Raw genomic sequence first — 13,134 nt, 5'->3', positions numbered from 1 at the left:
GGAATATCCCCTGGAGAAGGGAATGGCTATCCAATCTAGTATTCTTGCCTGGAGAATTCCATGGACAGAGGAGCCTGGCATGCTACAGTGCATGGGGTCACAAAAAGACAGACATGCCTGAACGATAAACACTAACATTATCTGGCCACTAAAAAGCATTTCAACTCAAGCCTATATATCTCTATATACCATTGTCATTGAGTACATAATGGCTTTCATTTAAATGATTTCATAAATTGCAAAATGGATATGATACTCTTTTCCTCAAGGAAATAAATAAAAGAATAAAATCAAACAGGATTTCTTTAACAAATTATCAATAAAATTGTTTAAAGTTATACTTTATGATACCTTTAACATTTAAAATACTAGAAGTGATGCTCCTATTGGAAGCTGTGTTCCTTATAAATAAACTGTACAATGTTTTTATTAGGAGTAGTTTTATCTGTGAGTGAAAGAAAATCCAAAATGAAAGAAGCTTAAAGAAGATAGAATGATATGACAAATAAGCTACCATCTTGATAATGCTGTGAAACAAACTATCCAGAAACTTGGTGATTTGAATTAGGTCCGACCATATCGCATTGGTCAGAACACAGTCAGTCACATGTCCACTCTTAGAATGAAGGCTGGACAATGCGGTCTGGGTATGATACTCTGGCTGGTCAAGTACTTGGCTAAATACTGCTGGTTCTTTTAGTGAGGAAGAATAGGACAAGAGGATATTTGGAAGAGTCAGCAGATCGTTATCCAGTGATTATCACAGAATCTCCAACACATACACAAACCAAAAACTGGAAATGATGGTAGAATCATGTCATGTCAGAAAAATAACAACAAAAAATAATAATTTACTGATGATGAGATACAAATTACATATTTGTTTATATTTCTTCCTTAAGGGATGAAGGCTATTTTGCTACTTGGAGTGAAGACTCAGGAAATGCAAATCCTTGCTGTTTGTGGATGTTACGAGAAAACTCATAGGAGGATTATGTCAAAAAACTTAGTGAGGTATTGATTTACCCTTCTAGAAAGTGTGTGTATATTTGAGCACACGTGTGTTAGTTTATCCAGGCTATATACTATTTTTCTGACTGCTCTGTATACCTTACATATCTGTTTACCTAACTTTAAAAATATGTGAATCTGATCTCAGGCTTCCCAGGTGGCACAGTGGTAAAGAATCTACCTGCCAATTCAGGAGATGGAAGAGACATGGATTCAATCCCTGGGTCGGGAAGATCCCCTGGAGGAGGAGATGGCAACCCCACTCCTGTCCTTGCCTAGAGAATTCAATGGACAGAGGAGCCTGGTGGGCTACAGTCCATAGAGTGTCTGATAATCAGACATGACTGAAGTGACTTAGCACACACATATGCACACAACCTAGTGAAGAATGTTTTATTACTTTTCCACACTGTCAATGAAGAAATGGGACTCTGAGATGTTATTAATAGATAACCTTTGAAAGTTTGAGTTTGCATAAGTTGGAGCTGATTCTTCTCCCCTAGACCACGTGCATCTAAGTTCAAGTTTTAACCATTAACTTTCCTGTCAGCACTTTGATTAGCAAAGCTTGTGTATTTAAAAAGGAACTCCAAATTATTTTTATATTATTTTTCAAAGTAAAAGGATGAAAAAATACTACAATAGGAGTGTTGGCAGTAAACATAACCCCTTTTACCCTTGTATGGTGGGGGGAGATATCTCTTTCTTTTACCACATACATTCTACACTGTTGAAACAATACATGTGGTTATGCCTCGAATCCATGTATTACATAAAATTCATGACATATATAAAACATTTTATCTTGGAATTGGGCTTTTCATTACCAAGAACAGGACACAGTTAGCATGGAAGGCTTACAAAAGTCTTTTATTAATAACCTTTAGGTATATTCTACAACTTACTTCAGAAGAAAGGTAAGTTGTACCTGAAGGGACTATTTCATGTGTTTCAGGAGAATATGTCAATCAAAATACACACTCAAACTTTGCAGATTATCTTCCAAACGATCAAACAAATAGTGATAACCACAGCCATGTGACTTTTACATATTTTCAGAAAGCACTGCATCAGTCCTAAATATTATATTCAAAAGACAAGGATAGCAGAGCGAAAAGAGCAGAATGTTTATGGTTAGAAGATAGGAACTTCTAGACTGTTTCCCAAAGACACATTCAAGAACCAGAACTGCCTGAGGATGAAGCTCACACTAGTATGTAGTGATAGCAGAAGAATAAAGACATCATCTTGGGTTCTTATGGCAGACATTTCTACTTATGTACCAAATGCCCATATCCCAGGGCTTCCCTCATAGCTCAGTTGGTAAAGAATCCACCTGCAATGCAGGTGACCCTGGTTTGATTCCTGGGTCGGGAAGATCCCCTGGAGAAGGGATAGCCTACTCACTCCAGAATTCTTGGGTTTCCTTTGTGGCTCAGCTGGTAAAGAATCTTCCTGCAATGTGGGAGGCATGGGTTCGATCTCTGGGTTGGGAAGATCCTCTGGAGAAAGGAAAGGCTACGCACTTTAGTATTCTGGCCTGGAGAATTCCATGGACTATAGAGTCCATGGGGTCACAAAGAGTCGGACACGACTGAGAGACTTTCACTTTCACTTTGCCCATTTCCCTTCCATCCTTGCTAAAGAAAAAAAAAAAATCATTTTATTCTAGTCAGAAAAGTGTCTGATTTTTATATTTCCAGAATCATTTGCAAATACACTGATGGTGTGACATAGTTTCATACATAAGACATCAGCAAAAGTGGATAGAGTGGAAGCAGGGCTTATAGACACATAAACAGAATATATCCCACATCTTTCTATTTTATTCATATTTAGAATGTGGAGGTCAACGCTAAGCGGTGGGCCAAGCTGTACATAATGAAAACTAAATTATAGTAGACAAGAAAGCCAAAAGGAACTTGGTTTCTCAAATAATTCTTTCATCAACTGAACCTTATCTCAACTAGATACGCTAGATATCATGTTTATGAGTAAAATAAATTTCTTATTAACATCCACATTAGGTTTATTTACTTTCTTCCAAAAGCACTCCTATCTAATACAGTTCTTCATTAAGTCAAATGTAGCCCATGTGAAGTGCTGCTTTCATTCTGAGAGAAAGTCCAGTTTCTTTTGGTTGATATTTAAGAATATTTAAGAATAGATGATAGTTTTTGATTATTGATCTGTCCTTTATGCCTCTAAAATAGAAGTTGTTACATTGAAAAGACAATTATTCTGAAACTTTGAGTATATTTCACTAAAATAAATAATTCTGGAATTAGGAGGCTTAGTTTCCAGGTTTTCCACTTCTCACCTCAGTCATCTCTGGCAATTCAATTGACTCCAATTCTCAAGGCGTGTAATAGTTGCTCAGCTCATAGAATTACTTGAGGATCAAGTGAAGTAAAGCATTTTATAATTCATAAAGCACTATGGCATTTTCATGGTTATTACTAATAAAATCTATGTCATGGCAATCACATTTCATTCTAAATCTGTGCCTGAATGAAATAAATGCCAGCAAAATGAAATTTCAGTCTATCTTATAACTACATCCTAACTATATTTCCTAATTTATGATTCTGTAGCAGAAATTGTCAGCATGAATGTAAGTAGCTCAATATTTTTCTTTTCTTTGTCAGAACGGTCATCACTGTGATGAAGGAAGAAAGGACATCTGTGCACATAAATTCCATAATGTACAGGAAAGTGGCTTTAAGCCAAAATATATTAGAAACAATGCAGTGTCTCCTTGTAATAACAGTCCTAGTTACAAGCCCTGCAGGTGGTAATCTTGTGTGTTTGCATATCTCAGAAGACTCCTATCAGCTCTCCTCACCTGATTTGCAAATTCTCAAGTGAAAAATGCTCTTTATTGGAAACTTTTTCATGAATGTCTAATATGAAGAAATTACAAATCATTAAAGATTTGAGAAAATAATGGTACCTACTTTTTAGGGGAATGATTCTTAAATTTTAATATAGCAAAAAGCCTTGCCTGAGAATCTCCTTAAACGTTGCCAAACTCTACCTGTGGACAGGAAATTACCACAAGCTATTCACAGGTGATTCAAATCAAGGGGCTCAGATATGACACTTTATAAAAATATAATTCAGTTACATTCACAAGTTACAGATTATAAATAAAAATATAGCAAAAATATAGCAGTGATTAACACTTACACATTCACTACCCTTCACATTAGTCACCTTAGCAATCTCTATACTTAAGTAAATATGTAACCATCATTATACATATCAAAGAATTTCTTTTTCAGACCTAACTCCTGTCAAATTTGGTAAAACCATCATCCTTTTGCATACATTTCATTTTTTCCAGTTGTATAAATTATTTAGTGAATATATGTATAATTATCTGAGAGATGCTAAGCAAAACTTTTTACAGGAGCAGAGGAGTATTTGTATGAAATAAGAGAAAAAACTAAGTATCCAAATAAATAGATTTTATATAATTTCTTACAAACTCTAGCTATTGATTTACATGATATTTTGTTTCATTTTTTTTTTTTTACATTGCAGAGCTAACTTTACAATCACATGCGCACAGTAAAAGATTCAACACAAAGAAGATGTGTTTTTGTTTGGTAGATGCCAACCAAACAAAAAGTTAAAGATTAAGCAATCACCCTACCTTTTAAATCAATGGGTCTTTCTGAATTCTTTTGGTGGCTAAGTTTAGGCTCTGTAGGTTGACTTACTAGTTCAAATCTCTTGTTCTGCCACTTACTAGCCTTGTGACCTTGGGCACAAGGTCACTCTTTTGTCTCATTTTTCTTAGAGGATTAATGTATATACTAAATGAGTCAATTAAAGTTTGAACTTACTGAGTTAGCTGTCATTTCTACTGCTAGCCATTTTTTTTTAATTAGTCTGAATTTTTTCAAAAAATTTTAAGACTTCATTGACTACCTACCTAATTGTCTGTTTGCAGCCACTGAAAAGATCAAAAAGAAAGGGTTCCAGAAGTTAAACATGAAGACATTGCTATATTCTAAACACTCACTTTATAAGGTCCCATAATTGAGGCACCTTGGAAAATGAAAGTGGGTTGCTATTGCTTTTCTACTCAGTTTCACTAAAAAAAAAAAAAAAAGAAAAAGAAAAAAAAAAAACTGAAATGCAAGGGACCCACTTGTTATTATTTACTTAATCAGTTTTTGGTGATGGTGAGGTACCGACATAACCTGAGCAGCTAAAATCACATCAGAGTCACATTTGATGCAGCTGAAAAATAGAATATACTCAAGGCCCCAGGTTTATGTGTTCATGAAAGAGCTTTTGGACATGTTGTCTTACCTCCTAAAGTAATTATCTCCCATGATATGTAATCTTCTGTGAATATTCCCTCTTTTAAAAAAAGATGAACCTATAATTTCGTGAACTCGAGGACTGATACATGTACCTCCTCTCTTTGCAAAAAAAAAAAACAAAAACAAAAACATAATACTGTGTGTTAAAGGATATAAAAATAAAATCAGAAAAACTGAAAAATCAAATTTGGATTGATTATATCAAGACACCATGATAAAAAATGAGTTAGTCTTAATTCAAAGAGTGTCTTTATTTAACTCATTTGTTTGAGAATATATTCTAAATTCACCCTTTTTCTAGTCCCATGCTGTTTAGTTCATAGTTTTATTAAATGCATGTTCAAATTATCATTAATTCTCAAGTCTCCTGTGCTTCTAAGTAATTTGTGTCACAGAAGGTTTATTATTGAATTCTCATTTATATTAAAAACAGATTCAAACTCTGATGTTTTAATTATAGCTCAATATCAGACAAAAATCTCTCTTTCCTATTATCCTTTTTATTAGCATAATAAATTGTTCTGATGGTGCTGAACAATCAGCAAAACAAAAAAGGCAATATGTTCTCAATAGCATGAACTATCATATATTTCTTCTGTGAAATATATAGTCAGAATTATTATATATCAAAATATTATCATACTTCAAGGTCATTATCAGGCTGCCTCTGCCATAACACTGTGCAAATGTAGATATCATAATCTACCAGATTTAGAATACTGGATCTAATATCTACTGATAACAAAATATCTATCAGAAATTAGTTTTAGAACTATTACCTGAAAAAATGGACTTAAAAAAAAAACTGATCTCTTTATTAAAATACGAGTATTGTAGAGGGGGCAGTGTCTGGAATTTAGGGCCAGTTAAATTCAAAATACATATGCAAATTATATATTAATAACCACAATTAAAAATCTTTTGTGTTTTACCAATCAAGAGATTAATAATATGTTTCTATGAGCTTTATGCAATACACTAAGTCATAATGAAAGATAAAACAGTAGTGACAGCATTTTTTGGTTAATACCTTTCTTTAGTTCAGCATCAACATTTTAAATACATTTAAATGTACAATAATACATTCTGGCTTAGAATATGTGGCAAATCTACCATATGTTCTTCCTACAAAATGTGATTGACACTCCTCCTGCACTTGAATCTTGGTGGAGCTGTGAATACTATGGATAGAACACTCTGTGACTTTGAGGTTAAGTAATGAAGGTTGACAATGTTTCTGCTTGGTCATCTTGAGGTGCTTGCTCAAGGAACCCAGCAGTGCTGTGAGGAACATCTTAGTTTTTTGAATGTTGAGTTTTACGCCAACTTTTTCACTCTTCTCTTTCACTTTCATCAAGAGGCGTTATAGTTCCTTTTCACTTTCTGCCGTTAGAGTGGCATCATATGCATATATGAGGCTGTTGATATTTCTCCTGGAAATCTTGATTCCAGCTTGTGATTTATGCAGCCTGGCATTTCACATGGTGACTTTGCATATATAAGTTAAATACACAGGGTGACAATATACAGCTTTGTCATATTCCTTTCCCAATTTTGACTCATTCTGTTGCCCTATGTCTGATTCTAACTGTTGCCTCTTGACCTGCATACAGATTCTCAAGAGACAGGCAAGGTGGTCTGGTATTCCCCTCTCTTCAAGAATTTTCCAATTTGTTGTGATTCACACAGTCAAAGGCATTAGCATAGTCAATGAAGCAGAAGTAGATGTTTTTCTGGAATTCTCTTGTTTTTTCTATGATCCAACAGATGCTGGCAATTTGATCTCTGGTTCCCCTGCTTTTTCTAAATCCAGTTTGTACGTCTGCAAGTTCTTAGTTCACATACTTCTTCTGAAGGGTGTCTTGAAGGATTTTGAGCATGACCTTACTAGCATGTTGAATGAGTGCAATTGTAAGGTAGTTTGAACATTCTTTGGCATTGCCCCTCTTTGTGATGGAAATGAAGACTGATCTTTTCCAGTCCCATTGCCATTATTGAGTTTTCCAAATTTGCTGACATATTGAGTGCAGCACTTTACAAGCATTGTCTTTTAGGATTTTAAATACCTCAGCTGGATTCCATAAACTCCACTAGCTTTGTTTATAGTAATGTTTCTTAAGGCCCACTTGACTTTACACTCTAGAGTCACATTATTATGGTTATCCCGATCTTGAAGACTTTTTGGTATACTTCTGTGTATTCTTGCCACTTCTTAATCTCTTCTGCTTCTGTTAGGTCCTTACCTTTCTGTCCTTCATCATGCCAGTCCTTGCATGAAATGTTCCCATGATACCTTCAGTTTTCTTGAAGAGATCTCTAGACTCTCCCATTCTATTGTTTTCTTCTATTTGTTTGCATTGTTCATTTAAGAAGATCTTCTTATCTCTCCTTGCTATTCTCTGAACTCTGCATTCAGTTGTGTATATGTTTTCCTTTCCCCCTTGCCTTTTGCCTCTCTTCTCAGCTATCTGTAATGCCGCCTCAGAAAATCACTTTGCCTTCTTGCATTTCTTTTTCTTGGGGATGGTTTTGGTCACTGCCCCCTGTTCAATGTTATGAACCTCCATCCATAGTTCTTCTGGTACTCTGTCTGCTAGATCTAATCCCTCAAATCTATTTGTCACCTCCACTGTATAATCATAAAGGATTTTATTTAAGTCATATATGAATGGCTGAGTAGTTTTCCCTACTTTCTTCAACTTAGGCATGAATTTTGCAATAAAGAGCTCATGATCTGAGCCACAGTCAGCTCCAGGTCTTGTTTTTGTTAACTGTATAGAGCTTCTCCATCTTATGCTACAAACAATATAATCAATCTGATTTCTGCTCATCCGACATCCGGTGATGTCCATCTGTAGAGTCATCTCTTGAGTTGTTGGGAAAGGGTGTTTGTTATGACAAGTGTGTTCTCTTGACAAAACTCTTGTTATCCTCTGCCCCGCTTCATTTTGTATTCCAAGGCTAACCTTGCCTGTTACTCCAGGTATCTCTTTACTTTCTATGTTGTATTTGAATTCTCTATGATGAAAATGGCATCTTGTTTTGGTGTTAGATCTAGGATATCTTGTAGGTATTCATAGAACCATTCAGCTTCTTTGGCCTTAGTGGTTGAGGCACAGACTTGGATTAGTGCTATGCTGGATTGTTTGCCTTGGAAATGAACTGATATCATTCTGTCATTTATGAGATTGCACCCAAGTACTGCATTTCAGATTCTTCTGTTGACTCTGAGGGTTATTCCATTTCTTCTAAGGGATTCTTGCCCACAGTAGTAGATATGTGTGTGTTAGTCACTCAGTCATGTCCAACTCTTTGCAACCCCATGGACTCTAGCCCGCCAGGCTTCTCAGTCCATGGGATTCTCCAGGCAAGAACACTGGAGTGGGTTGCCATTTCCTTCTCCAGGCAATCTTCCCAACCCAGGGATCGAACCTGGGTCTCCCATATTGCAGATTCTTTACCCCCTGAACCAGAGCAGATATAATGATCCTATAAATTAAATGCACTCATTCCTGTCCATTTCAGTTCATTGATTCCTAAGATGTCAGTGTTCACTCTTTCTATCTCCTGCTTGACCACGTCCAATTCACCTGGATTCATAGACCTAAGATCCCAGGTTCCTATGCAATATTGTTCTTAAGAGCATTGGGCTTTAGTTTCACCATCAGACACATCCACAGTTGAGCATCATTTCTGTTTTGGCCCAGCCACTTCATTCTTTCTGAAACTATTTCTCCACTCCATCCCAGTAGCACATTGGACACCTGATCTGGGGGTTCATTTTATGGTGTCATTTCCTTTTGCCTTTTCATACTGTTCAAGGGGTTCTCATGGCAAGAATACTAGAGTGGTTTGCCATTCCCTCCTCCAGTGGACCATGTTTGTCAGAACTCTTCACTATGACCCATCCATCTTGTGGCCCAGCATGGCATAGCTCATAGTTTTATTGAGTTACACAAGACCCTCTGTCATGGTGAAGCTGTGATCCATGAAGTCGAAGAAGTTTAGAGAAAAAAGTATTTCAAAAAAGCAAATGACTGGCATATAGAATGACCTTAAAAGACAGCTAAAGAAGAGAAGAAGGAAATATTTGTTGAGTTGGTAAGAAGAAGGTGATAACAGAACCTCAGAAAAAAAGTTTTAGTTGATTGGTGGGAATATAAATCAGATAAGAGAAAGTAAAGTTTGGACAGGACACAATAATTAAAATAATTTATAAATTTTTCTTTCCTTAGTTTTTTTTTTGAGATGTAGTTTAGAATAATGAATATTATCTAAAAGTAATGTGGTGTAAAATCTGTTTTATTAATGAAGGCAAAAATGGTCATCTGTACATATATAGACACATAGGTAAGGACAGCCTGAGGCAGTAAGAATTATCAAGTTGAGAGGAAGCGATTAATGATGGTGAATAAAGCAGAGGTGACGCAGAGTCCTTGAGAAAAAAAAAGGCCTGGCGTCCAAACCACAAAATAAAGTATTGGCCTTTGAGAACACAGACTCTTCTTTCATTGTAACAGGAAGGACAGTGGACAATTTAATTACTGATTCAATTTTCTGTACCGATTCCTGGACAAGAAGATGAGGTATTTCCTATCGACTATTTTTTTTTCCTCTCAGTGAAGACTAACATAATGTCATTGCCTAAGAGTTAGAGAATAAAGAGCTAGAATTTAAGGAAGAGAGAAGACAGTCATCACCTTGAAACCTGGAAAGTGATTTTACTGGGCAAAACAGGTATTTAAGTATGTTGAAAGATTAGTTGATCTCTATGTTTTAAAGCAAATTTAAACTTAAATTTAAAATGAACTAATTAGTCCAGTTTTATGATGTTTGCTATCATGTCCAGTTGCTTTGGTTTATGCACAGAGTTAGTCCTACACCCTTTCAGATTTGCCAGGTCAAAATAGGACAATGAGTGGCTTGAGAGGAATGAGAGGAATGAGAGGAATGACTGAGGAATGAGAGCAGCTTGCAAAAGACTGGTTGTCATAATGAGTTTGGAAAATAAAATTATGGTATCAATTACTTAAAAAAAGAGACATTAAATGTTCTAATTAAGGAATAAATCAATGGCTAATAAAACAAGTTTAAGGGAGTCATATATTTTATTTTATAAAATACTATTGACTGAATACCTAGTTACTTTTAACGGTAGCAGTAAAGTTTTTACTTAAACTCAATCTTAGTTAACTGTTAACCAAAAAAATGCTTAGCATTTTTCCTGTCCTGGCATGATTACTCATTTTTTTTTCCTCCAAAATTACTTATCATAGTTGTTGATTTATATTGAATTGCCATTGCTGATGCTGTTTGTCTAAACTACTGAGTCGTAGCAGTAAAGAAGGTGAGAAGGATATAAAGCATGGTTTCATTTAAACCAACTGAACTGGGTCTATACATCTATGAATACAAAGTAGATGAGAAAGAAATATTTTTATTGAGTTAACTAATAGTATTTTAGTCTTAAGGAGAGCTGCTTCAGTGTACACATGGTAACATGTGTCTTTGAGATGGGAAATAGCCATTCTTTAGCTTCTGCACTGACTGAAACAACATCAGGGCATCCTGAGAACTGGAAGTTTGTATATATCTGTAGTGACCGCTCTTCACATGGCCAATCTCGTGCCAATGGCAGGCAAAGACAGTAAAGAAGTTTTATCAAATGACTTCAAGGAGATTTTTCTATAACAGGTGAGTAACGGAGCAAAGAAGGAAGAGGAAATCTTCCACAAGAACACTGTAAATAAGAGTATTTATAAAATACTACTATGGTGAATCTTAGATAAAACTGATAGATATTTTGAAGAGAACTAATTTCTAGAAATAAAATAGGTGGGGGATTTTGCCATAATATCTCAATTTTTAAAAAGAGAAGTGTTCTAATTGAAGATTATCTCCTGATGAAGATTTAAATATATGAGTCATATAAAAAGTGAAATGTATTTTTAAAAAGTAATCTTGATTAACTTCTAGTTTATTACATTAAAATCAAGAAGTAGTGGAATGCTGTCTTCACAAAGAATAAATCAAACCCAAACCAAAATAAGAATATTATTTGGCCACGAGATAGACTTTTAACCATCCAACCTCATGATTTCCTCAATCTCTGTGTTTTTGTGGGTCTGTGGTTAGTGTGTAATTGTAAGCAACTTTACAATTCCATCTGTGGAGTCTAGAACCTATTCATAGGTGACTTCTAAAATAAATATTTTTGATCTTGACAGGATACCGCATACTGTCTTGTCTTTGAAAACTTAATAGTAAATTTATAACCCAGGTAAGAAAATAGGATACATCAACTTAATGTTTCCACTCCAGTTTACCACTATATAACTCAAATCTTTCTTAACATTTCTGCAATCGTGCAGTTTCAAAACTTGTGGTAGAAATAAAGATAGGTTTTTATTTAAATTTTATTTTTTGATCATCAATCCTCTTCCAACATTTTAAAATGCCCTACACTTATGTCTCTTTAGGAAAAAATGATTATTTCTAATCATAGCATTACACATGTGGAAACAGATATAAAGAGATAAGAATTGCTCAAGGTCATTGGCAGATGTATGATTAAGTGACAGCAAGCAACCACAGAATACAGAACATTAGACAGATGTTCAAACTGTAAAGAATATGAACATTTGCAAATTTAAACAAAAAGTGACTTTAAAAATCATTGTTTGCTAGTGAGAAAATAAAGGAAACACATTGTAAATAAAGTTAACATGAATGTAATATTTAATACAAACAAAAGTATATTATCAATATGTTTACTTAATAAACAATATAATATTTACTATAAATAAATATAAATGTGTATCATCTGATTTTTATCACACTACTTTTCTTAAAACTGAGTTAGTTATAGAATGGCATGGTCTAAAGCTGGCTGACTCTTCTCAGATTGTGTGAGAATCATAGGCTGTATTCCAACAGATTTGGAAAGAGAAAAGCACAAGAATCTACAAATAAAAATGGCAAATTTCTATCATCAAGTAAATTATGGTCTTGGTAATATGAAGAAATGTAAGTAGATGTCTGTTACTGATACACTGTGCATACACATGCACTGTTGTAAGTGCATACAACAAGCATTTGAAGTGTGAGGCCTATTAATGTTTCCATGGCTCTTTTCTATATCAAGAGGAAAAAAGTGAGTTTATTCTTTACCAAACCTATGCTGAACAAGTCATGTAGGTTGTTTCAGTTAGGTCTAAGAAAAGTCCTAGAAAATAATTCTTATTCTCCATTAAAAGTGAAGGAAACAATCAAAAGTACTGTATTACTGAAAGCACAGAATTTGCAGAAGATGTATCTAAAACTGAAGTCTATCTACCTACTCATCCCTACCAAGAGACCTGTGAAATTTAACTGTTAACTATGAATGGAGCGTGGGGTTTGGGGATGAAATGGAGAGAGAGAGAAAAGACATGAGAAGAGAGATGAGAGGGGAGACAGAATTTGTAATCATCATGGAACAAAGTGAAAAGTCCAATAATAATGTTCCCTACACATACATTCTCCAGTAGCCAGAATGAGCATCCTTCCCCTCTAGTTTGAATCACCCTCTCGTTTGAATCACCACCAGGAAAATAATTTGGCACTGGGGCAATCATTTTAGAAAACTCACATCCGCAATGCAATTGTTAAGAGTACCATGGCGGGGCAAGGAAGAAAAGGTTCAAAATGAGGACTGTTTTCAGCATATGCCATATTCTAACTGATAATCCACTTCAAATAGAGTAGTGTTATTTCCTCTTCATTTCTCCTCCAATACTGCTTTGAA

The 13,134-nt window shown here is 35.0% G+C and overlaps 1 long non-coding RNA gene across 1 annotated transcript in view; it reads right to left on the bottom strand.

Moving 5' to 3' along the window:
- The window catches only part of LOC145521151 (uncharacterized), a 229,621-nt gene that overhangs the window by 43,179 nt on the left and 173,308 nt on the right, over positions 1-13,134 (bottom strand). The window lies entirely within an intron of this gene.

This window comes from Giraffa tippelskirchi, chromosome 1, assembly GCF_054371585.1.
Source record: "Giraffa tippelskirchi isolate mGirTip1 chromosome 1, T2T-mGirTip1v1.2.pri, whole genome shotgun sequence".
Classification (NCBI taxonomy): Eukaryota; Metazoa; Chordata; class Mammalia; order Artiodactyla; family Giraffidae; genus Giraffa; species Giraffa tippelskirchi.
Note: the sequence above shows the minus strand (reverse complement) of the source record. Positions and strands in the feature narration are given on the sequence as shown.